General features: G+C 34.0%; 13 non-coding genes across 13 annotated transcripts; all 13 read left to right on the top strand.

Annotated features, from left to right (window-relative positions):
• Positions 1-775: 775 nt before the first annotated feature.
• LOC120521973 lies at positions 776-986 on the top strand. The gene has a single exon (XR_005632241.1). It is a non-coding gene; the product is annotated as a small nucleolar RNA U3 (small nucleolar RNA).
• Positions 987-2,153: 1,167 nt separating this feature from the next.
• On the top strand, positions 2,154-2,364 carry LOC120521970. Its single transcript, XR_005632238.1, has one exon. It is a non-coding gene; the product is annotated as a small nucleolar RNA U3 (small nucleolar RNA).
• Positions 2,365-3,524: 1,160 nt separating this feature from the next.
• On the top strand, positions 3,525-3,734 carry LOC120521964. Its single transcript, XR_005632232.1, has one exon. It is a non-coding gene; the product is annotated as a small nucleolar RNA U3 (small nucleolar RNA).
• A 1,164-nt stretch (positions 3,735-4,898) lies between these two features.
• LOC120521972 lies at positions 4,899-5,110 on the top strand. Its single transcript, XR_005632240.1, has one exon. It is a non-coding gene; the product is annotated as a small nucleolar RNA U3 (small nucleolar RNA).
• A 1,168-nt stretch (positions 5,111-6,278) lies between these two features.
• LOC120521967 lies at positions 6,279-6,489 on the top strand. Its single transcript, XR_005632235.1, has one exon. It is a non-coding gene; the product is annotated as a small nucleolar RNA U3 (small nucleolar RNA).
• A 1,167-nt stretch (positions 6,490-7,656) lies between these two features.
• LOC120521963 lies at positions 7,657-7,868 on the top strand. The gene has a single exon (XR_005632231.1). It is a non-coding gene; the product is annotated as a small nucleolar RNA U3 (small nucleolar RNA).
• A 1,158-nt stretch (positions 7,869-9,026) lies between these two features.
• On the top strand, positions 9,027-9,239 carry LOC120521975. The gene has a single exon (XR_005632243.1). It is a non-coding gene; the product is annotated as a small nucleolar RNA U3 (small nucleolar RNA).
• A 1,166-nt stretch (positions 9,240-10,405) lies between these two features.
• On the top strand, positions 10,406-10,617 carry LOC120521969. Its single transcript, XR_005632237.1, has one exon. It is a non-coding gene; the product is annotated as a small nucleolar RNA U3 (small nucleolar RNA).
• Positions 10,618-11,773: 1,156 nt separating this feature from the next.
• LOC120521966 lies at positions 11,774-11,984 on the top strand. Its single transcript, XR_005632234.1, has one exon. It is a non-coding gene; the product is annotated as a small nucleolar RNA U3 (small nucleolar RNA).
• A 1,130-nt stretch (positions 11,985-13,114) lies between these two features.
• LOC120521965 lies at positions 13,115-13,322 on the top strand. Its single transcript, XR_005632233.1, has one exon. It is a non-coding gene; the product is annotated as a small nucleolar RNA U3 (small nucleolar RNA).
• Positions 13,323-21,732: 8,410 nt separating this feature from the next.
• LOC120521968 lies at positions 21,733-21,942 on the top strand. The gene has a single exon (XR_005632236.1). It is a non-coding gene; the product is annotated as a small nucleolar RNA U3 (small nucleolar RNA).
• Positions 21,943-23,096: 1,154 nt separating this feature from the next.
• On the top strand, positions 23,097-23,309 carry LOC120521974. The gene has a single exon (XR_005632242.1). It is a non-coding gene; the product is annotated as a small nucleolar RNA U3 (small nucleolar RNA).
• A 1,152-nt stretch (positions 23,310-24,461) lies between these two features.
• Positions 24,462-24,669, top strand: LOC120521971. The gene has a single exon (XR_005632239.1). It is a non-coding gene; the product is annotated as a small nucleolar RNA U3 (small nucleolar RNA).
• Positions 24,670-25,227: the final 558 nt, after the last annotated feature.

Raw genomic sequence — 25,227 nt, 5'->3', positions numbered from 1 at the left:
AATCTTCTGCTGATGTTTAAATGGCTATTTCCAGTTTCATCGTATTCATAAACGCAATACGTCCGCTTTGATGGAGATTGTGTAGCTTAGTTTTGTTCCTAGTATACGGAATAGAAAATTAAAATACACAATTTTCATGCATCTTTTAGGGTAAGAGGTTCATCTGAACCGATTTGTTAACAGAAAATGACAGACAGGTGCACATTCACAGGGAAGAGAAGGTCGCCACTTCTTCCTTTACCTTTCATATTTGTTACTTAGAAGGGGTTCTCGACACAGCAGCGGATGCAGTGAAGGCAGTGTGGAATTGTTTTTGTTTTTAAGCTGCAGACCAATGCTCTTTATCTTTTTCGCGTTGGTAATTATGAATGGATACGCTGAGATTACTTCAGGTGCATATACGCAACTCTCTGATTTATTTAGTGATTGGAAATACTCAGCCTAGATCCTATACAAAACTTCTAGTTTAATTTTCCTGATAGTTTTTGTATGAAAAGAAAAGGCCCCATTTAAACACCTGGCGGTGGTGGTGGTGTAATTGTTGTCATCTTGTGCATGATGCAACCTGGGTAATGTGGAAATGCGTCCTTAAAACTGCTTCTCTAAAAGTATCAAAACTAGGCAGACTATAATAATACCTTTAGCTTAAATGTTTTAAGAAAGACCGTGAATACCTAATATGCGAGTAGGTGTAAATTTAAATCGCCATTTGGGTCCCGTGGTCCTTCAGGAACAGGTAGATCATATAGGTCCTGACTTCCAACAGGTTTGGGTTAAGGCTATACTTTTAGGGATCATTTCTATAGTTTGTTCCTAGAGAAATGTGTTTCTGAAGTGCTTGGTCTCGCTACCCACGATGAAGATTGACTTTGTTTTCTTCTGAGCGTGATGGTCAGTAGTAAGTGTTTGTCTGTAAGACTACTTGCTACGTTTGATGATCGCTTTCTTCTGGAGAAGCAGAAAGAAGGAAACATTCTCTGAGTGGTTTGTTGTTTGTGCTCCATACTAATGGTCCATTGTTTTGGGCTTAATTTTGTAACCTTGTCGAAATAAAAGTCTTTCAAGCTATGAATGCAGCTGTTCATTGTTTTCTTTCAGAAAGTATCTTTTGATGGGTTGTGCATTTTTTGTTTTGTCTTCTGAGCAAAACGGCTGCTGCGAAAGTAAAAGATTAAAATGCTTTGGCTAACGTGAGATAGAACTTTATGTGCTCCCAGGGGGTAATTAGGCTGTTATCAAGTTAAGTTTGTTCAATTTTCTCGCCAATTTCTTTTTTTCAATAATGTTTTCCTTTTATTTCCGTTTCCGACCTTTTTAATTCCTGTTGCCCTGTTTTTCTTTTCAATCTGGTCTGCTGAAAATGTTTAAATGGTTTTTCCCTCCAATTTGATACAGCAGTTTTCCATACGCTGTATTCATAAACTGCAATACGTCCGCTTTTGATGGAGATTGTGTAGCTTAGTTTTGTTCCTAGTATATGTGAATAGAAAATTAAAAATACACAATTTTCATGCATCTTTTAGGGTAAGAGGTTCATCTGAACCGATTTGTTAACAGAAATGACAGACAGGTGCACATTCACAGGGAAGAGAAGGTCGCCACTTCTTCCTTTACCTTTCATATTTGTTACTTAGAAGGGGTTCTCGACACAGCAGCGGATGCAGTGAAGGCAGTGTGGAATTGTTTTTGTTTTTTAAGCTGCAGACCAATGCTCTTTATCTTTTCGTATGCGTTGGTAATTATGAATGGATACGGCGAGATTACTTCAGGTGCACATACGCAACTCTCTGATTTATTTAGTGATTGGAAATACTCAGCCTAGATCCTATACAAAACTTCTAGTTTAATTTTCCTGATAGTTTTGTATGAAAAGAAAAGGCCCCATTTAAACACCTGGCGGTGGTGGTGGTGTAATTGTTGTCATCTTGTGCATGATGCAACCTGGGTAATCGTGGAAATGCGTCCTTAAACTGCTTCTCTAAAAAGTATCAAAAACTAGGCAGACTATAATAATACCTTTAGCTTAAATGTTTTAAGAAAGACCGTAATACCTAATATGCGAGTAGGTGTAAATTTAAATCGGCTATTTGGGTCCCGTTGTCCTTCAGGAACAGGTAGATCATATAGGTCCTGACTTCCAACAGGTTTGGGTTAAGGCTATATTTTTAGGGATCATTTCTATAGTTTGTTCCTAGAGAAATGTGTTTCTGAAGTGCTTGGTCTCGCTACCCACGATGAAGATTGACTTTGTTTTCTTCTGAGCGTGATGGTCAGTAGTAAGTGTTTGTCTGTAAGACTACTTGCTACGTTTGATGATCGTTCTCTTCTGGAGAAGCAGAAAGAAGGAAACATTCTCTGAGTGGTTTGTTGTTTGTGCTCCATACTAATGGTCCATTGTTTTGGGCTTAATTTTGTAACCTTGTCGAAATAAAAGTCTTTCAAGCTATGAATGCAGCTGTTCATTGTTTTCTTTCAGAAAGTATCTTTTGATGGGTTGTGCATTTTTGTTTTGTCTTCTGAACAAAACGGCTGCCGTGAAGTAAAAAGATTAAAATGCTTTGGCTAACGTGAGATAGAACTTTATGTGCTCTCTAGGTAATTAGGCTGTTATCAAGTTAAGTTTGTTCAATTTTCTCGCCAATTTCTTTTTTTCAATAATGTTTTCCTTTATTTCCGCTTCCGACCTTTTAATTCCTGTTGCCCTGTTTTTCTTTTCAATCTGGTCTGCTGAAAATGTTTAAATGGTTTTTCCTCCAATTTGATACAGCAGTTTTCCATACGTTGTATTCATAAACTGCAATACGTCCGCCTTTGATGGAGATTGTGTAGCTTAGTTTTGTTCCTAGTATACGTGAATAGAAAATTAAAAATACACAATTTTCATGCATCTTTTTAGGGTAAGAGGTTCATCTGAACCGATTTGTTAACAGAAAATGACAGACAGGTGCACATTCACAGGGAAGAGAAGGTCGCCACTTCTTCCTTTACCTTTCATATTTGTTACTTAGAAGGGGTTCTCGACACAGCAGCGGATGCAGTGAAGGCAGTGTGGAATTGTTTTTGTTTTTTAAGCTGCAGACCAATGCTCTTTATCTTTTTCGTTGGGTAATTATGAATGGATACGCTAGATTACTTCAGGTGCACATAATGCAACTCTCTGATTTATTTAGTGATTGGAAATACTCAGCCTAGATCCTATACAAAACTTCTAGTTTAATTTTCCTGATAGTTTTTGTATGAAAAGAAAAGGCCCCATTTAAACACCTGGCGGTGGTGGTGGTGTAATTGTTGTCATCTTGTGCATGATGCAACCTGGGTAATGTGGAAATGCGTCCTTAAAACTGCTTCTCTAAAAAGTATCAAAAACTAGGCAGACTATAATAATACCTTTAGCTTAAATGTTTTAAGAAAGACCGTAATACACTAATATGCGAGTAGGTGTAAATTTAAATCGGCCATTTGGGTCCCGTGTCCTTCAGGAACAGGTAGATCATATAGGTCCTGACTTCCAACAGGTTTGGGTTAAGGCTATACTTTTAGGGATCATTTCTATAGTTTGTTCCTAGAGAAATGTGTTTCTGAAGTGCTTGGTCTCGCTACCCACGATGAAGATTGACTTTGTTTTCTTCTGAGCGTGATGGTCAGTAGTAAGTGTTTGTCTGTAAGACTACTTGCTACGTTTGATGATCGCTTTCTCTGGAGAAGCAGAAAGAAGGAAACATTCTCTGAGTGGTTTGTTGTTTGTGCTCCATACTAATGGTCCATTGTTTTGGGCTTAATTTTGTACCTTGTCGAAATAAAAGTCTTTCAAGCTATGAATGCAGCTGTTCATTGTTTTCTTTCAGAAAGTATCTTTTGATGGGTTGTGCATTTTTTGTTTTGTCTTCTGAACAAAACGGCTGCCGCGGAAGTAAAAGATTAAAATGCTTTGGCTAACGTGAGATAGAACTTTATGTGCTCCCAGGGGGTAATTAGGCTGTTATCAAGTTAAGTTTGTTCAATTTTCTCGCCAATTTCTTTTTTTCAATAATGTTTTCCTTTTATTTCCGCTTTCCGACCTTTTAATTCCTGTTGCCCTGTTTTTCTTTTCAATCTGGTCTGCTGAAAATGTTTAAATGGTTTTTCCTCCAATTTGATACAGCAGTTTTCCATACGCTGTATTCATAAACTGCAATACGTCCGCCTTTGATGGAGATTGTGTAGCTTAGTTTTGTTCCTAGTATACGTGAATAGAAAATTAAAAATACACAATTTTCATGCATCTTTTTAGGGTAAGAGGTTCATCTGAACCGATTTGTTAACAGAAAATGACAGACAGGTGCACATTCACAGGGAAGAGAAGGTCGCCACTTCTTCCTTTACCTTTCATATTTGTTACTTAGAAGGGGTTCTCGACACAGCAGCGGATGCAGTGAAGGCAGTGTGGAATTGTTTTTGTTTTTAAGCTGCAGACCAATGCTCTTTATCTTTTTCGTTATGCTTGGTAATTATGAATGGATACGTAGATTACTTCAGGTGCACATAATGCAACTCTCTGATTTATTTAGTGATTGGAAATACTCAGCCTAGATCCTATACAAAACTTCTAGTTTAATTTTCCTGATAGTTTTGTATGAAAAGAAAAGGCCCCATTTAAACACCTGGCGGTGGTGGTGGTGTAATTGTTGTCATCTTGTGCATGATGCAACCTGGGTAATGTGGAAATGCGTCCTTAAAACTGCTTCTCTAAAAAGTATCAAAAACTAGGCAGACTATAATAATACCTTTAGCTTAAATGTTTTAAGAAAGACCGTAATACACTAATATGAGTAGGTGTAAATTTAAATCGGCCATTTGGGTCCCGTGTCCTTCAGGAACAGGTAGATCATATAGGTCCTGACTTCCAACAGGTTTGGGTTAAGGCTATACTTTTAGGGATCATTTCTATAGTTTGTTCCTAGAGAAATGTGTTTCTGAAGTGCTTGGTCTCGCTACCCACGATGAAGATTGACTTTGTTTTCTTCTGAGCGTGATGGTCAGTAGTAAGTGTTTGTCTGTAAGACTACTTGCTACGTTTGATGATCGTTTCTCTTCTGGAGAAGCAGAAAGAAGGAAACATTCTCTGAGTGGTTTGTTGTTTGTGCTCCATACTAATGGTCCATTGTTTTGGGCTTAATTTTGTAACCTTGTCGAAATAAAAGTCTTTCAAGCTATGAATGCAGCTGTTCATTGTTTTCTTTCAGAAAGTATCTTTTGATGGGTTGTGCATTTTTTGTTTTGTCTTCTGAACAAAACGGCTGCCGCGGAAGTAAAAGATTAAAATGCTTTGGCTAACGTGAGATAGAACTTTATGTGCTCCCAGGGGGTAATTAGGCTGTTATCAAGTTAAGTTTGTTCAATTTTCTCGCCAATTTCTTTTTTTCAATAATGTTTTCCTTTTATTTCCGCTTTCCGACCTTTTAATTCCTGTTGCCCTGTTTTTCTTTTCAATCTGGTCTGCTGAAAATGTTTAAATGGTTTTTCCCTCCAATTTGATACAGCAGTTTTCCATACGTTGTATCTCATAAACTGCAATACGTCCGCCTTTGATGGAGATTGTGTAGCTTAGTTTTGTTCCTAGTATACGTGAATAGAAAATTAAAAATACACAATTTTCATGCATCTTTTTAGGGTAAGAGGTTCATCTGAACCGATTTGTTAACAGAAAATGACAGACAGGTGCACATTCACAGGGAAGAGAAGGTCGCCACTTCTTCCTTTACCTTTCATATTTGTTACTTAGAAGGGGTTCTCGACACAGCAGCGGATGCAGTGAAGGCAGTGTGGAATTGTTTTTGTTTTTAAGCTGCAGACCAATGCTCTTTATCTTTTCGCTATGCTGGTAATTATGAATGGATACGCGAGATTACTTCAGGTGCACATACGCAACTCTCTGATTTATTTAGTGATTGGAAATACTCAGCCTAGATCCTATACAAAACTTCTAGTTTAATTTTCCTGATAGTTTTTGTATGAAAAGAAAAGGCCCCATTTAAACACCTGGCGGTGGTGGTGGTGTAATTGTTGTCATCTTGTGCATGATGCAACCTGGGTAATGTGGAAATGCGTCCCTTAAAACTGCTTCTCTAAAAAGTATCAAAAACTAGGCAGACTATAATAATACCTTTAGCTTAAATGTTTTAAGAAAGACCGTGAATACCTAATATGCGAGTAGGTGTAAATTTAAATCGCCATTTGGGTCCCGTGTCCTTCAGGAACAGGTAGATCATATAGGTCCTGACTTCCAACAGGTTTGGGTTAAGGCTATACTTTTAGGGATCATTTCTATAGTTTGTTCCTAGAGAAATGTGTTTCTGAAGTGCTTGGTCTCGCTACCCACGATGAAGATTGACTTTGTTTTCTTCTGAGCGTGATGGTCAGTAGTAAGTGTTTGTCTGTAAGACTACTTGCTACGCTTTGATGATCGCTTCTTCTGGAGAAGCAGAAAGAAGGAAACATTCTCTGAGTGGTTTGTTGTTTGTGCTCCATACTAATGGTCCATTGTTTTGGGCTTAATTTTGTAACCTTGTCGAAATAAAAGTCTTTCAAGCTATGAATGCAGCTGTTCATTGTTTTCTTTCAGAAAGTATCTTTTGATGGTTGTGCATTTTTTGTTTTGTCTTCTGAACAAAACGGCTGCCGCGGAAGTAAAAGATTAAAATGCTTTGGCTAACGTGAGATAGAACTTTATGTGCTCCCAGGGGGTAATTAGGCTGTTATCAAGTTAAGTTTGTTCAATTTTCTCGCCAATTTCTTTTTTTCAATAATGTTTTCCTTTTATTTCCGCTTCCGACCTTTTAATTCCTGTTGCCCTGTTTTTCTTTTCAATCTGGTCTGCTGAAAATGTTTAAATGGTTTTTCCTCCAATTTGATACAGCAGTTTTCCATACGCTGTATTCATAAACTGCAATACGTCCGCCTTTTGATGGAGATTGTGTAGCTTAGTTTTGTTCCTAGTATACGTGAATAGAAAATTAAAAATACACAATTTTCATGCATCTTTTTAGGGTAAGAGGTTCATCTGAACCGATTTGTTAACAGAAAATGACAGACAGGTGCACATTCACAGGGAAGAGAAGGTCGCCACTTCTTCCTTTACCTTTCATATTTGTTACTTAGAAGGGGTTCTCGACACAGCAGCGGATGCAGTGAAGGCAGTGTGGAATTGTTTTTGTTTTTTAAGCTGCAGACCAATGCTCTTTATCTTTTCGCTATGCTGGTAATTATGAATGGATACGGCGAGATTACTTCAGGTGCACATACGCAACTCTCTGATTTATTTAGTGATTGGAAATACTCAGCCTAGATCCTATACAAAACTTCTAGTTTAATTTTCCTGATAGTTTTTGTATGAAAAGAAAAGGCCCCATTTAAACACCTGGCGGTGGTGGTGGTGTAATTGTTGTCATCTTGTGCATGATGCAACCTGGGTAATGTGGAAATGCGTCCTTAAAACTGCTTCTCTAAAAAGTATCAAAAACTAGGCAGACTATAATAATACCTTTAGCTTAAATGTTTTAAGAAAGACCGTGAATACCTAATATGCGTAGTAGGTGTAAATTTAAATCGCCATTTGGGTCCCGTGTCCTTCAGGAACAGGTAGATCATATAGGTCCTGACTTCCAACAGGTTTGGGTTAAGGCTATACTTTTAGGGATCATTTCTATAGTTTGTTCCTAGAGAAATGTGTTTCTGAAGTGCTTGGTCTCGCTACCCACGATGAAGATTGACTTTGTTTTCTTCTGAGCGTGATGGTCAGTAGTAAGTGTTTGTCTGTAAGACTACTTGCTACGTTTGATGATCGTTTCTCTTCTGGAGAAGCAGAAAGAAGGAAACATTCTCTGAGTGGTTTGTTGTTTGTGCTCCATACTAATGGTCCATTGTTTTGGGCTTAATTTTGTAACCTTGTCGAAATAAAAGTCTTTCAAGCTATGAATGCAGCTGTTCATTGTTTTCTTTCAGAAAGTATCTTTTGATGGGTTGTGCATTTTTTGTTTTGTCTTCTGAACAAAACGGCTGCCGCGGAAGTAAAAGATTAAAATGCTTTGGCTAACGTGAGATAGAACTTTATGTGCTCCCAGGGTAATTAGGCTGTTATCAAGTTAAGTTTGTTCAATTTTCTCGCCAATTTCTTTTTTCAATAATGTTTTCCTTTTATTTCCGCTTTCCACCTTTTAATTCCTGTTGCCCTGTTTTTCTTTTCAATCTGGTCTGCTGAAAATGTTTAAATGGTTTTTCCTCCAATTTGATACAGCAGTTTTCCATACGCTGTATTCATAAACTGCAATACGTCCGCCTTTGATGGAGATTGTGTAGCTTAGTTTTGTTCCTAGTATACGTGAATAGAAAATTAAAAATACACAATTTTCATGCATCTTTTAGGGTAAGAGGTTCATCTGAACCGATTTGTTAACAGAAAATGACAGACAGGTGCACATTCACAGGGAAGAGAAGGTCGCCACTTCTTCCTTTACCTTTCATATTTGTTACTTAGAAGGGGTTCTCGACAGCAGCGGATGCAGTGAAGGCAGTGTGGAATTGTTTTTGTTTTTAAGCTGCAGACCAATGCTCTTTATCTTTTCGCTATGCTGGTAATTATGAATGGATACGGCGAGATTACTTCAGGTGCACATACGCAACTCTCTGATTTATTTAGTGATTGGAAATACTCAGCCTAGATCCTATACAAAACTTCTAGTTTAATTTTCCTGATAGTTTTTGTATGAAAAGAAAAGGCCCCATTTAAACACCTGGCGGTGGTGGTGGTGTAATTGTTGTCATCTTGTGCATGATGCAACCTGGGTAATGTGGAAATGCGTCCTTAAAACTGCTTCTCTAAAAAGTATCAAAAACTAGGCAGACTATAATAATACCTTTAGCTTAAATGTTTTAAGAAAGACCGTAATACCTAATATGCGAGTAGGTGTAAATTTAAATCGCCATTTGGGTCCCGTGTCCTTCAGGAACAGGTAGATCATATAGGTCCTGACTTCCAACAGGTTTGGGTTAAGGCTATACTTTTAGGGATCATTTCTATAGTTTGTTCCTAGAGAAATGTGTTTCTGAAGTGCTTGGTCTCGCTACCCACGATGAAGATTGACTTTGTTTTCTTCTGAGCGTGATGGTCAGTAGTAAGTGTTTGTCTGTAAGACTACTTGCTACGGTTTGATGATCGTTTCTCTTCTGGAGAAGCAGAAAGAAGGAAACATTCTCTGAGTGGTTTGTTGTTTGTGCTCCATACTAATGGTCCATTGTTTTGGGCTTAATTTTGTAACCTTGTCGAAATAAAAGTCTTTCAAGCTATGAATGCAGCTGTTCATTGTTTTCTTTCAGAAAGTATCTTTTGATGGGTTGTGCATTTTTTGTTTTGTCTTCTGAACAAAACGGCTGCCGCGGAAGTAAAAGATTAAAATGCTTTGGCTAACGTGAGATAGAACTTTATGTGCTCCCAGGGGGTAATTAGGCTGTTATCAAGTTAAGTTTGTTCAATTTTCTCGCCAATTTCTTTTTTTCAATAATGTTTTCCTTTTATTTCCGCTTTCCGACCTTTTAATTCCTGTTGCCCTGTTTTTCTTTTCAATCTGGTCTGCTGAAAATGTTTAAATGGTTTTTCCTCCAATTTGATACAGCAGTTTTCCATACGTTGTATTCATAAACTGCAATACGTCCGCTTTTGATGGAGATTGTGTAGCTTAGTTTTGTTCCTAGTATACGTGAATAGAAAATTAAAAATACACAATTTTCATGCATCTTTTAGGGTAAGAGGTTCATCTGAACCGATTTGTTAACAGAAAATGACAGACAGGTGCACATTCACAGGGAAGAGAAGGTCGCCACTTCTTCCTTTACCTTTCATATTTGTTACTTAGAAGGGGTTCTCGACACAGCAGCGGATGCAGTGAAGGCAGTGTGGAATTGTTTTGTTTTTAAGCTGCAGACCAATGCTCTTTATCTTTTCGCTATGCTGGTAATTATGAATGGATACGGCGTAGATTACTTCAGGTGCACATACGCAACTCTCTGATTTATTTAGTGATTGGAAATACTCAGCCTAGATCCTATACAAAACTTCTAGTTTAATTTTCCTGATAGTTTTTGTATGAAAAGAAAAGGCCCCATTTAAACACCTGGCGGTGGTGGTGGTGTAATTGTTGTCATCTTGTGCATGATGCAACCTGGGTAATGTGGAAATGCGTCCTTAAAACTGCTTCTCTAAAAAGTATCAAAAACTAGGCAGACTATAATAATACCTTTAGCTTAAATGTTTTAAGAAAGACCGTAATACCTAATATGCGCAGTAGGTGTAAATTTAAATCGCCATTTGGGTCCCGTGGTCCTTCAGGAACAGGTAGATCATATAGGTCCTGACTTCCAACAGGTTTGGGTTAAGGCTATACTTTTAGGGATCATTTCTATAGTTTGTTCCTAGAGAAATGTGTTTCTGAAGTGCTTGGTCTCGCTACCCACGATGAAGATTGACTTTGTTTTCTTCTGAGCGTGATGGTCAGTAGTAAGTGTTTGTCTGTAAGACTACTTGCTACGCTTTGATGATCGCTTCTCTCTGGAGAAGCAGAAAGAAGGAAACATTCTCTGAGTGGTTTGTTGTTTGTGCTCCATACTAATGGTCCATTGTTTTGGGCTTAATTTTGTAACCTTGTCGAAATAAAAGTCTTTCAAGCTATGAATGCAGCTGTTCATTGTTTTCTTTCAGAAAGTATCTTTTGATGGGTTGTGCATTTTTTGTTTTGTCTTCTGAACAAAACGGCTGCCGCGGAAGTAAAAGATTAAAATGCTTTGGCTAACGTGAGATAGAACTTTATGTGCTCCCAGGTAATTAGGCTGTTATCAAGTTAAGTTTGTTCAATTTTCTCGCCAATTTCTTTTTTCAATAATGTTTTCCTTTTATTTCCGCTTTCCGACCTTTTAATTCCTGTTGCCCTGTTTTTCTTTTCAATCTGGTCTGCTGAAAATGTTTAAATGGTTTTTCCTCCAATTTGATACAGCAGTTTTCCATACGCTGTATTCATAAACTGCAATACGTCCGCCTTTGATGGAGATTGTGTAGCTTAGTTTTGTTCCTAGTATACGGAATAGAAAATTAAAAATACACAATTTTCATGCATCTTTTAGGGTAAGAGGTTCATCTGAACCGATTTGTTAACAGAAAATGACAGACAGGTGCACATTCACAGGGAAGAGAAGGTCGCCACTTCTTCCTTTACCTTCATATTTGTTACTTAGAAGGGGTTCTCACACAGCAGCGGATGCAGTGAAGGCAGTGTGGAATTGTTTTTGTTTTTAAGCTGCAGACCAATGCTCTTTATCTTTTCGCTATGCGGTAATTATGAATGGATACGGCGAGATTACTTCAGGTGCACATACGCAACTCTCTGATTTATTTAGTGATTGGAAATACTCAGCCTAGATCCTATACAAAACTTCTAGTTTAATTTTCCTGATAGTTTTTGTATGAAAAGAAAAGGCCCCATTTAAACACCTGGCGGTGGTGGTGGTGTAATTGTTGTCATCTTGTGCATGATGCAACCTGGGTAATGTGGAAATGCGTCCCTTAAAACTGCTTCTCTAAAAAGTATCAAAACTAGGCAGACTATAATAATACCTTTAGCTTAAATGTTTTAAGAAAGACCGAATACCTAATATGCGAGTAGGTGTAAATTTAAATCGCCATTTGGGTCCCGTGGTCCTTCAGGAACAGGTAGATCATATAGGTCCTGACTTCCAACAGGTTTGGGTTAAGGCTATACTTTTAGGGATCATTTCTATAGTTTGTTCCTAGAGAAATGTGTTTCTGAAGTGCTTGGTCTCGCTACCCACGATGAAGATTGACTTTGTTTTCTTCTGAGCGTGATGGTCAGTAGTAAGTGTTTGTCTGTAAGACTACTTGCTACGCTTTGATGATCGCTTCTTCTGGAGAAGCAGAAAGAAGGAAACATTCTCTGAGTGGTTTGTTGTTTGTGCTCCATACTAATGGTCCATTGTTTTGGGCTTAATTTTGTAACCTTGTCGAAATAAAAGTCTTTCAAGCTATGAATGCAGCTGTTCATTGTTTTCTTTCAGAAAGTATCTTTTGATGGGTTGTGCATTTTTTGTTTTGTCTTCTGAACAAAACGGCCGCTGAAGTAAAAGATTAAAATGCTTTGGCTAACGTGAGATAGAACTTTATGTGCTCCCAGGGGGTAATTAGGCTGTTATCAAGTTAAGTTTGTTCAATTTTCTCGCCAATTTCTTTTTTTCAATAATGTTTTCCTTTTATTTCCGTTTCCGACCTTTTAATTCCTGTTGCCCTGTTTTTCTTTTCAATCTGGTCTGCTGAAAATGTTTAAATGGTTTTTCCCTCCATTTGATACAGCAGTTTTCCATACGCTGTATTCATAAACTGCAATACGTCCGCCTTTGATGGAGATTGTGTAGCTTAGTTTTGTTCCTAGTATACGTGAATAGAAAATTAAAAATACACAATTTTCATGCATCTTTTAGGTAAGAGGTTCATCTGAACTGATTTGTTAACAGAAAATGACAGACAGGTGCACATTCATAGGGAAGAGAAGGACGCCACTTCTTCCTTTACCTTCATATTTGTTACTTAGAAGGGGTTCTCTACACAGCAGCGGATGCAGTGAAGGCAGTGTGGAATTGTTTTTGTCTTTTTAAGCTGGTAACCAATGCTCTTTTATCTTGGATACGCGAGATTACTTCAGGTGCACATACGCAACTCTCTGATTTATTTAGTGATTGGAAATACTCAGCCTAGATCCTATACAAAACTTCTAGTTTAATTTTCCTGATAGTTTTGTATGAAAAGAAAAGGCCCATTTAAACACCTGGCGGTGGTGGTGGTGTAATTGTTGTCATCTTGTGCATGATGCAACCTGGGTAATGTGGAATGCGTCCTTAAACTGCTTCTTAAAAAGTATCAAAAACTAGGCAGACTATAATAATACCTTTAGCTAAATGTTTTAAGAAAGACCGTAGAACTAATATGCAGTAGGTGTAAATTTAAATCGCTCATTTGGGTCCCGTGGTCCTTCAGGAACAGGTAGATCATATAGGTCCTGACTTCCAACAGGTTTGGGTTAAGGCTATACTTTTAGGATCATTTCTATAGTTTGTTCCTAGAGAAATGTGTTTCTGAAGTGCTTGGTCTCGCTACCCACGATGAAGATTGACTTTGTTTTCTTCTGAGCGTGATGGTCAGTAGTAAGTGTTTGTCTGTAAGACTACTTGTACGCTTGATGATCGCTTTCTCTGGAGAAGCAGAAAGAAGGAAACATTCTCTGAGTGGTTTGTTGTTTGTGCTCCATACTAATGGTCCATTGTTTTGGGCTTAATTTTGTAACCTTGTCGAAATAAAAGTCTTTCAAGCTATGAATGCAGCTGTTCATTGTTTTCTTTCAGAAAGTATCTTTGATGGTTGTGCATTTTTTTTTTGTCTTCTGAACAAAACGCTGCCGCAGTGATTAAAATGCTGCAACGTGAGATAGAACTTATGTGCTCCAAAGGCACTAAATTGCTTTAAGTATTTCATGTCTTCGAAAGAGTTGTCTACTTAATTACATTAGCTAATCAGTGTCTATGATTCAATCGTGTAGCAGTGAATGTTTTTATTCTAGCTGTGCATTAGTGCTTAGACTTCCTGTGTTTTGATGTTCTCATGTTTTGCAATACCTGGATTTTCTTGAATCGTCTTGTTTAATTTATGTAGTTTCTTGAAATAGTCAGAAAGATTAAATCTTTAGATGATTTGTGTCTTGAATGGATGTAAAGTAAAGAATTTTTGCATTCTTTTTCAAGGTATTCTTTATGTTCTTTTTAATTGTTTTTTTTTCTATTGTTTAATTTTCAGTTTTCTCTTGAAATTAGTTTTCCTCATTTATAAGTTCCTACTGTAATTGATTTTGTGTTGTGAGTATTTTATAATGTAGAATTTAGAATAGTCTTAGAAGATTACTGAAACAGTTTTGCGAAGAGAGGTCATTCCTTACTTCTTTTACTTCTTCTACAGAGGTTCTGTACAGCAGATGTGAGATGTTGTTTTGTTTTTAGCTCAGACCAATGTTTTATCTTTTGCTATGCTGTAATTATGAATGTGCTAGATTACTTTCATTAATCGATTTATTTGATTGAATTACTATTAAAACTTCTAGTCCTTTTCGATTAGTTTTTCTGAAGCTTTTAAAAGTGTAGGTGTGTTTACATGGTGTTTGTATTGAAAGTCCTTAAATGCTTCAAGTTAAAATAGGCTACTTATCCTAGTTAATAACTGTTTATAAATACTTGAATTTTTAAAATTTTAATCCTTAGTTTCAGTATTTAAAGGTTGGTCCTAGTTTGGTTAGATAGATTTCTAAGTTCTACTTAGGAAGGTTAGTTGTTTTACAGAAATTATTTTATTCTGAGGTATGGTCTTAATGTTGGTACTCAGTCGTTAGTTCTTGGTAGTAAGTGTAATTTTTGTTGTTGTTCATCTTAGATGTTTGTATTTTGTCTGAAAAAACATTTTTTATGAGCTGTCTTATTTCTTAATATTTTTGTTGAATTTTTTTTAAAAAGGCGTCGAATAAGTTATGCTTTAATGTATTTATTTTATGTTAAATTAGCTGTGAGTTTATTTTTCTCAATTTTTAATAAGTTTCATTTTTTCGTTTATGAATCTTGTTTTTCTGAATATGTTGCTAATGTTAAGGTTTTCACATTTGAATTAGTTTTTCATAGTTTTTCTATTGTATTCCTTTGACTTTTTTCTTTGCTATTAAGGTTGATAATACATTTTTCTTTTTTGAAAGTCATTTTACGATTTATTAGTAGTTTAATGAATAGGTGAATTTACCTTTCATTTTATTTGTATTATGTTTCTAGAAGAGTATGAGAATTTTTTTTTCTTAGCTCGGAAGTTTATTTTTGTAAGTGTAATTATGGAATTAGTTCTATAGTAATTTGCAACTTTCCTTTTTTTAATTGTGATTCAGTTTCACAAACTATTATTTCTGATTGTTTATGTGAAAAAGTTTATTTTTTCTGAGTATGCTTTTCTTTTGCATATGACTGATTGATGATGTCCTAATTGTTCGTAAAGATCAAAATAGTTCTATATAATACTTTAGTAAATGTTTTAAGAACAAACAAAATCTGGTTAATTTTAATGCCTTTATGACTAGCTATTCTAACATGTGATGTAGGTCTGTTAATTTTTGGAATTTATTTGGAATGTTCCTAATTTTCTAAGAATATTTAAGTTATAGTTCTGAAGTTATTTTTTTATTGCAGTGTTAAATTAGTTAATTTCCTGAAATTTGTCTGAGTATCCATGTTACTGGCGAAGGTTGTAAGTTTGTTAGGATTTTCATACGTTTGTCATTGTTTTAATTATGAAATTACATAATTTTTCTTGAAAGTTCATTTTCTGTGAAATTTCTTTGTGTCATTTTGTCTTTTGTAATTGTTCCTGAAAGATTAATATTCTCTAGTGATTATGTTTGGTCCACAGTCAATGTTTCTTATTGTTTGTCAATTCTTTAAATTCTTTTCATATGTTTCTGTATTCTTTCTGCTTTTTGTTTTGTCCTTTTTCATTAAACTGTAGAGAAAATTTAAATGGTTTTTTACATTTAACTTGGTCATTGTTTTGTTGTATTGATAATTAATGGTGAAGATGCATTTTGTTTATATTTTTCCTATATTGGGTTCAATTTAAAATCATTTTCAAAATTTTTTAAGTGGTAAAATGTTTAAATTTTTGTGAATTTGATGCAGTTTTAAGGTGTTTCAGAATAGTCATACTCATTCTTGAATTTAGTTTTTTCAATTTTGAAGATTTTCTACTTTTTTGAATATGTTTTTGATTGTAGCGATTCTTAGTATTTTCATAGCATTAAGGACAAAGTCGCTTATGTCTATCTTTTTGATTACGAATGTTTTAATAAGCATTGGAAATATGCTGAATGTTTTACTTGTCAGTTTTAATATTTTGTGGAAAAGTGCTTTACTTACCTTTTTGTTGACTTAAGTTGTTAATTGTTAGGATGACTGACTGTATTAGCTAACTAGTTTTTTTTCTAAGTTTTGTAAAATAGCTTAAATCTTAGGTGTTTGTAATTTTGAATTGACAAATATTAGGTTTGTAATTAGTAAATTACTGTTTTGTATCGAAAAGTGATTAAATACTTGGTTAATTTTTTAGTAGAACTTGGAATTATTTTTAAATGTTCTAAAAGGTTCCAAAGTGTAGTAAAGGTACTCTTAGGTTAATAAGGTTGGTTAGCTTATTTTAGTATAGTTTTTGAAGTTTCTGAAAGTAGTTTATTTTTTCTTATCCGTTGATATTCTTTTGATATGTGCTTGATGTTTTTTGTCAGCATTTCATGTTTAGTATTTATTGTCAGCTGAAGAAAGTTTTTTTTGATAATTATGTTCATTTTGTTGAGTTTTTAACTTTTTTTGAATAAAAGTATCGCTAAGTAAGATGTAATGCTTTTTACAACTTAATAATTTTTTGTTTCGAGGGACTGCGAAGTATGGTAATTTTTCAATTTTTGCATGTTTTATGTTCTTGATAAAATTTCGTTCAATTTTAACTTACTTTGTTTTTCAATTGTAATATGTTAATTTTAATTTTCCTTTTAATAATGTCTTGAATTTGGTTTAATCCTTCATTTTTTTTATTGAATGTATTATACGTTTTTCCAATTTTAAGATTTAAGGTTTTTAAAATACAATTTTCATGTTTTAGAAAGGTTAATTATTTTTTGTGGAAAGATTATACATTTTCACAAGAGATGGGATTCAGTAAATTTTACTTACTTCTTATTACTAATTTTGATTAAGAAGTGTTTAGCTGTTGTTTGAGGTAGTATGTTTTTTTTAAGTGCACCAATGTTTTTTTTTTAGCTGAATATTTGGATGTTATTTTATGATAGCTGAATTTTTAGTGTTGGAAACTATTGCTAGATCATATAAAACTTCAAATTAATTTTTCTGAAGTTTTAATATGAAAAGTGTCTTTAATGTGGGTGTGTTGTAATTGTTGACTGTGATGAAACTGTTAATTGCTTCTAATAATATATAAAGTATTAAATTATAGATTTATAATACTTTTGACTAAATTTGAGAGTGTAAATTATGCTTTGAATTTAATACTTTGGTACGTCTTTAGGCAATTCAACAGTTTGGGTCTATTCTCAGGGTTTTTTAGTATTTTTAGAATTTTGAGATTTTTCTATAAGAATTTGTATTGATACTTTAAGTTGACTTGTTTTTTTCTGGTGTGTAGTATACTTTTGTAGAATACTTTTGGATAATGTACTTTCTCTGAAGTTAGATTTAATATGTGATTTTCTCTAATGGAATGTTTTGTTAAGCTAATTCTTTTATTTTTAAATTGGGAATTAATGGTTGTTGTTTGAATGATTCTTGATTGTTTAAAATTTTTGTATGGTTCGCATTTTATTTTGTCTTCTAGGAACTTCGTTTGAAGTATAAATGTTCCTATTGAGAATACTTATTGTTATTTTAATGCCTGTTTTTAAAGTTTTCATATTTTCCATTTTTTCATGTTTTTTTCATTGTCTTCAAGTTTTAAATGTTTCCCATTTGATTTTTTCAAGTGTTTCTGCTAAGTTAAATAGTTTTCATCATTTGGATCGTTTTTCCAAGTATAAGAATAATACATTTTATGCATTTGTTAAGGTTATTTGAAATTTTAAATAAATAATTTTTAATAAATTTCGTCACACTTTTAGGTTTATTTGATTTTTGATGTTTTGTTGAAACAGCATTTTTTTAGAAGTAATTTTGTTCTTGCTTATACTTTTCTATTTGGTTGTATTATGTTTCGTTACATTAGGATATTGAAATTTTTTGTTTTTAGGTGAATATCATTGTCTTGTTTAAATTTAATGTTGACTAGTTTTTGTGTCAATGTACACTTTGATTATTGTGATTGTTACTTAATTAATCTTCATTAATTAACTTTGAATATTTTAAATAACCTTTAAAATCAAGTGGTGTTTAATTTTAGCCCTGTTAAATACCTGAATGAATGCTGCCTAACGCTTGAAATTTAAAATGGTCTTATGGTCTATAAAAGTTACTAAAATGTTAGAAAAGGTTGCTTAGATTTTGGTCTTTTTAATTGAATGAATTGGTCGATGCACTTCTAACTGAAGATTTATTTTTTCGAACAGTTGAGAATGTATGTTTTTATCTTTAGTTTGTTCTATATTAAAGGATATAAGGTTTCATACAAGATTTGTTTTTGTTTCTAATCATTTTTGAGGTTATTGTAATGTTTGAAAACTTCCTGATGAGTTATTTTCTTAAAGAATATTGATTGTTTTGTTTTATAAGTGTGTATAAATTTTAAAATTTTGTAACTTTGTAATAAGTCTTCCAGTTTGAATGCTGTTCAATTTTTTTTCAAGATATTTAGTTGATTTAATTGTTTTCCATGTTCTTGACACTTTAATTCTTTGCCTTTTAAGTTGGTGTAAAATTTTAATATTTCCTATTAAAATTTTTCAATTTCTAAAGTTTTACATTTTTTGTTTTGAAGTTTTTTTTTTCTGAAGATGAATTTTCTACTTTTCATTTTTCGAGTAAGAAGGTTCTTGAACGTTTGTTCTAATTACGCTTTTATTATGTGAAGTCTTCTTTCTTTATTAATTATAATGGGTTTCAAGAGTATTAAGGATTTTTGAATTTTTTTAGCAACATCTTTAAAATCTTTAGTTATTTGTAATTTTTCATGATCATGACTTTTACAGTGCTTTGAATTATTTTTTATGACTGTGGATTTTCCTTTAATTCTAAAATATTTAAGTTTTCACTGTACTGATTATACTTTGTTAAAGTTAACGGGAATTATACTATGAGTAGTGTATTTAAATAGTTTCTTGAGTTGGAATGGAAAGCTAAATCTGTTCAAAGGTTGGTATGAATATGTCTTATAATCTTGCTGAAATGTTTTAAACTACCTAATGTGAAGGTTAAATTTATTATATTGGTATGTTTCGAAAGCTTCTAAGGTTGATCAATTTAAGGTAGTTAATTTTGGACTTTTTATGTTTGATTGCCTATTGGTCATTTTTAGGTTGTTGACCTTTAATAAGTTTTGTTTTTCTACGAGTGTTAAGTGTTTTCTTGATGTTAGTATGCTTTTCTGAGCAAAAAAGGAAGATTTATGTTTGTTTTGATATAGACATTATGGTATTTGTTTTATTAATTTTTAATTTTTCTTTTTTCAAAATATTTTTTTTTTTTTTGAGTTGTTCTTCTGTTTGTTGTTTCAAATGTTGTAGAAGTAAATGTTTTCTTATTAGTGTTCCTATGTAGTCATATTATTTCATAGTTTTTTAATTTCTTTTTTAATTTTTTCAAATTTTCATTCCACTTTTAATCTTTCGTTTTTGTTTCATACTTTAAATGTTTAAATTGTTCTTCAATACTCAGTTTTCCAATTTCTTACCTTATTTTGTTTTATGTTTTTATATTATAAAATTTGAATTTTTTTTTTTAGCTAAGATCATTTTACCGAGTTCTTCATTAGAAAAGGCAGTTCACTTCTGAAGATCTACTTTTCTTTCTTTCTATTGTTAAAGCTTAAGTTGTTCTAGTAATTCGTGTTTTTTTTTTTAGGAAGACAAGATCTTTACTTGTTGGTGTGTAAATGTATCTGATTTAGGTAATTGAACACTGCTTTTTATTTGGAAATTCTTTTAACTAGCAAACTTTGTTTTTGAATTTTTTAAAAGACGGCTTAAACCTGCGGTGTGGTTAATTTGATTTGGTGTGCTGTGAAAGCTGGAAATTAAACTCTCTAATTGTTTACAAATTTTAAAATTCTAATTATTTGAAATGATTTAAAGCTTGCATCTATGGTAAGTTATGTCATTTCCTGCTAAGGTAAGTAGTTTCTTAGTCTTAGTTGTGTAGTATATTTTGGATTTCTTATTCCAGTGAATGTGTTTCTTAGTCTGTCTGCCAGATTGATATATTTGTTTCTTTGTATAGTTTTAAGTTGTTGATTTAGTTTCTTTTTTTTTGAGTTGGTTCTTTGAATTTTGTCAGTTGATTTGGAATAATTGTTTTTGAGCTATTTGTGTTGAATGTTTTAGTTATTATATTTTGATTGCAAAAATTGCTTGTTATTTAATACTTTTAAGTTGTTAATTTTTCAAATTCGTGAAGTTTTAATTTTAGTCTATTTTTCGAATTTTTATTTGTTTTATTTTTCATATTTGCTATATTTTTCAACTATTTTTTTTTAATCTTTTTTCAACTTTAGGTTTTCCTTTTGTTAAATTGTTAAATTTTAAATTACTTTCATATTTTCCTAGAGTTCTCTAAATTTTCCCTTTTGTGATTAGATAGTTTATCCTATCTATGAAAATTAATAATTTTCATGAATATGGAAAGGTTATTAAGTATTTTTTTAAAGGAGCAGTTACTTAGGCAAGTTTGCGCTTTGTTAATTTTTATTTTGCTGATTTTCTTATTATTTGAGGAGTTGATTTTTTATGATAGGTCAATTTATTATTTTGTATTGTATAAATATGACATGTAATGAGTTAATTTTCATGTTTTTATTGAAAACTAGGTCCTTAAAATTAGTATTTCTGATGTTTTTAGAAGTAAAATTAATATAATTTAAGGTATCATGGTGCATGTGTACTTTGTAATGTTCAAAAAGTTATAACACTACAAAGGTTAAATAGGATCTTAAATGCTTTAGAATGTTGACGACCTAGAATTAATATGTAATTAGTATGTATTTTTTTTGATATTCTATTGTCTCATAAATTTTTTAGGATTGTCTGTTTCGAGAGTTTTGATTGTGTTTCGCTGATTGTATAGTTTTCTTTGTATTTTAGTTAGTGATGTTTTTTGTTGTACATTGTACTTGTTTGGTTTCTTTTGTAGAGGTTAGGAATTTTGGTTGATTTTATTCAGGTATGTTTTAATGTTGTAATTGAAATATTTGATTTGTTTATGTTTTCAATTATTAAACTGATTGTGAGATTGTGTAGCTTAGTTTTATATCGGAATAGAAAATTAAAATACACAATTTTCATGCATCTTTTAGGGTAAGAGGTTCATCTGAACCGATTTGTTAACAGAAAATGACAGACAGGTGCACATTCACAGGGAAGAGAAGGACGCCACTTCTTCCTTTACCTTTCATATTTGTTACTTAGAAGGGGTTCTCGACAGCAGCGGATGCAGTGAAGGCAGTGTGGAATTGTTTTGTTTTTAAGCTGCAGACCAATGCTCTTTATCTTTTTCGCTATGGTAATTATGAATGGATACGCGAGATTACTTCAGGTGCACATACGCAACTCTCTGATTTATTTAGTGATTGGAAATACTCAGCCTAGATCCTATACAAAACTTCTAGTTTAATTTTCCTGATAGTTTTTGTATGAAAAGAAAAGGCCCCATTTAAACACCTGGCGTGGTGGTGGTGTAATTGTTGTCATCTTGTGCATGATGCAACCTGGTAATGTGGAAATGCGCCTTAAAAACTGCTTCTCTAAAAGTATCAAAAACTAGGCAGACTATAATAATACCTTTAGCTAAATGTTTTAAGAAAGACCGTAACACTAATATGCGAGTAGGTGTAAATTTAAATCGCCATTTGGGTCCCGTGGTCCTTCAGGAACAGGTAGATCATATAGGTCCTGACTTCCAACAGGTTTGGTTAAGGCTATACTTTTAGGGATCATTTCTATAGTTTGTTCCTAGAGAAATGTGTTTCTGAAGTGCTTGGTCTCGCTACCCACGATGAAGATTGACTTTGTTTTCTTCTGAGCGTGATGGTCAGTAGTAGTGTTTGTCTGTAAGACTACTTGCTACGCTTGATGATCGCTTTCTTCTGGAGAAGCAGAAAGAAGGAAACATTCTCTGAGTGGTTTGTTGTTTGTGCTCCATACTAATGGTCCATTGTTTTGGGCTTAATTTTGTAACCTTGTCGAAATAAAAGTCTTTCAAGCTATGAATGCAGCTGTTCATTGTTTTCTTTCAGAAAGTATCTTTTGATGGTTGTGCATTTTTGTTTTGTCTTCTGAACAAAACGGCTGCCGCGGAAGTAAAAGATTAAAATGCTTTGGCTAACGTGAGATAGAACTTTATGTGCTCCCAGGGGGTAATTAGGCTGTTATCAAGTTAAGTTTGTTCAATTTTCTCGCCAATTTCTTTTTTTCAATAATGTTTTCCTTTTATTTCCGCTTTCGACCTTTTAATTCCTGTTGCCCTGTTTTTCTTTTCAATCTGGTCTGCTGAAAATGTTTAAATGGTTTTTCCTCCAATTTGATACAGCAGTTTTCCATACGTTGTATTCATAAACTGCAATACGTCCGCCTTTGATGGAGATTGTGTAGCTTAGTTTTGTTCCTAGTATACGTGAATAGAAAATTAAAAATACACAATTTTCATGCATCTTTTTAGGGTAAGAGGTTCATCTGAACCGATTTGTTAACAGAAATGACAGACAGGTGCACATTCACAGGGAAGAGAAGTGCGCCACTTCTTCCTTTACCTTTCATATTTGTTACTTAGAAGGGGTTCTCGACACAGCAGCGGATGCAGTGAAGGCAGTGTGGAATTGTTTTGTTTTAAGCTGCAGACCAATGCTCTTTATCTTTTCGCTATGCTGGTAATTATGAATGGATACGGCAGATTACTTCAGGTGCACATACGCAACTCTCTGATTTATTTAGTGATTGGAAATACTCAGCCTAGATCCTATACAAAACTTCTAGTTTAATTTTCCTGATAGTTTTTGTATGAAAAGAAAAGGCCCCATTTAAACACCTGGCGGTGGTGGTGGTGTAATTGTTGTCATCTTGTGCATGATGCAACCTGGGTAATGTGGAAATGCGCCTAAAACTGCTTCTCTAAAAAGTATCAAAAACTAGGCAGACTATAATAATACCTTTAGCTAAATGTTTTAAGAAAGACCGTAATACCTAATATGCGGTAGGTGTAAATTTAAATCGCCATTTGGGTCCCGTGTCCTTCAGGAACAGGTAGATCATATAGGTCCTGACTTCCAACAGGTTTGGGTTAAGGCTATACTTTTAGGATCATTTCTATAGTTTGTTCCTAGAGAAATGTGTTTCTGAAGTGCTTGGTCTCGCTACCCACGATGAAGATTGACTTTGTTTTCTTCTGAGCGTGATGGTCAGTAGTAAGTGTTTGTCTGTAAGACTACTTGCTACGCTTTTGATGATCGTTTCTCTTCTGGAGAAGCAGAAAGAAGGAAACATTCTCTGAGTGGTTTGTTGTTTGTGCTCCATACTAATGGTCCATTGTTTTGGGCTTAATTTTGTAACCTTGTCGAAATAAAAGTCTTTCAAGCTATGAATGCAGCTGTTCATTGTTTTCTTTCAGAAAGTATCTTTTGATGGTTGTGCATTTTTTGTTTTGTCTTCTGAACAAAACGGCTGCCGCGGAAGTAAAAGATTAAAATGCTTTTGCTAACGTGAGATAGAACTTTATGTGCTCCCAGGGGGTAATTAGGCTGTTATCAAGTTAAGTTTGTTCAATTTTCTCGCCAATTTCTTTTTTCAATAATGTTTTCCTTTTATTTCGCTTTCCACCTTTTAATTCCTGTTGCCCTGTTTTTCTTTTCAATCTGGTCTGCTGAAAATGTTTAAAATGGTTTTTCCTCCATTTGATACAGCAGTTTTCCATACGCTGTATTCATAAACTGCAATACGTCCGCCTTTGATGGAGATTGTGTAGCTTAGTTTTGTTCCTAGTATACGTGAATAGAAAATTAAAATACACAATTTTCATGCATCTTTTAGGGTAAGAGGTTCATCTGAACCGATTTGTTAACAGAAAATGACAGACAGGTGCACATTCACAGGGAAGAGAAGGTCGCCACTTCTTCCTTTACCTTCATATTTGTTACTTAGAAGGGGTTCTCGACACAGCAGCGGATGCAGTGAAGGCAGTGTGGAATTGTTTTTGTTTTTTAAGCTGCAGACCAATGCTCTTTATCTTTTCTATGCTGGTAATTATGAATGGATACGCAGATTACTTCAGGTGCACATACGCAACTCTCTGATTTATTTAGTGATTGGAAATACTCAGCCTAGATCCTATACAAAACTTCTAGTTTAATTTTCCTGATAGTTTTTGTATGAAAAGAAAAGGCCCTATTTAAACACCTGGCGGTGGTGGTGGTGTAATTGTTGTCATCTTGTGCATGATGCAACCTGGTAATGTGGAAATGCGCCTTAAAACTGCTTCTCTAAAAAATATCAAAAACTAGGCAGACTATAATAATACCTTTAGCTTAAATGTTTTAAGAAAGACCGTAATACCTAATATGCGAGTAGGTGTAAATTTAAATCGCCATTTGGGTCCCGGTCCTTCAGGAACAGGTAGATCATATAGGTCCTGACTTCCAACAGGTTTGGGTTAAGGCTATACTTTTAGGGGTCATTTCTATAGTTTGTTCCTAGAGAAATGTGTTCTGAAGTGCTTGGTCTCGCATCCCACGATGAAGATTGACTTTGTTTTCTTCTGAGCGTGATGGTCGAGTAAGTGTTTGTCTGTAAGACTACTTGCTACGCTTTGATGATCGTTTCTTCTGGAGAAGCAGAAAGAAGGAAACATTCTCTGAGTGGTTTGTTGTTTGTGCTCCATACTAATGGTCCATTGTTTTGGGCTTAATTTGTAACCTTGTCGAAATAAAAGTCTTTCAAGCTATGAATGCAGCTGTTCATTGTTTTCTTTCAGAAAGTATCTTTTGATGGTTGTGCATTTTTTGTTTTGTCTTCTGAGCAAAACGGCTGCCGCGAAAGTAAACGATTAAAATGCTTTGGCTAACGTGAGATAGAACTTTATGTTCTCCCAGGGGGTAATTAGGCTGTTATCAAGTTAAGTTTGTTCAATTTTCTAGCCAATTTCTTTTTTTCAATAATGTTTTCCTTTTATTTCCGCTTCCGACCTTTTAATTCCTGTTGCCCTGTTTTTCTTTTCAATCTGGTCTGCTGAAAATGTTTAAATGGTTTTTCCTCCAATTTGATACAGCAGTTTTCCATACGCTTGTATTCATAAACTGCAACACGTCCGCCTTTGATGGAGATTGTGTAGCTTAGTTTTGTTCCTAGTATACGGAATAGAAAATTAAAATACACAATTTTCTATGGCACTTTAGGAAGTCGTCTTCAAGCATTTTTACAG

The sequence above is a fragment of the Polypterus senegalus genome, unplaced genomic scaffold, assembly GCF_016835505.1.
Source record: "Polypterus senegalus isolate Bchr_013 unplaced genomic scaffold, ASM1683550v1 scaffold_2335, whole genome shotgun sequence".
Classification (NCBI taxonomy): domain Eukaryota; kingdom Metazoa; phylum Chordata; class Cladistia; order Polypteriformes; family Polypteridae; genus Polypterus; species Polypterus senegalus.
The sequence above is the reverse complement of the archived record's forward strand: the minus strand, read 5'-3'. Positions and strand labels throughout refer to the sequence as shown.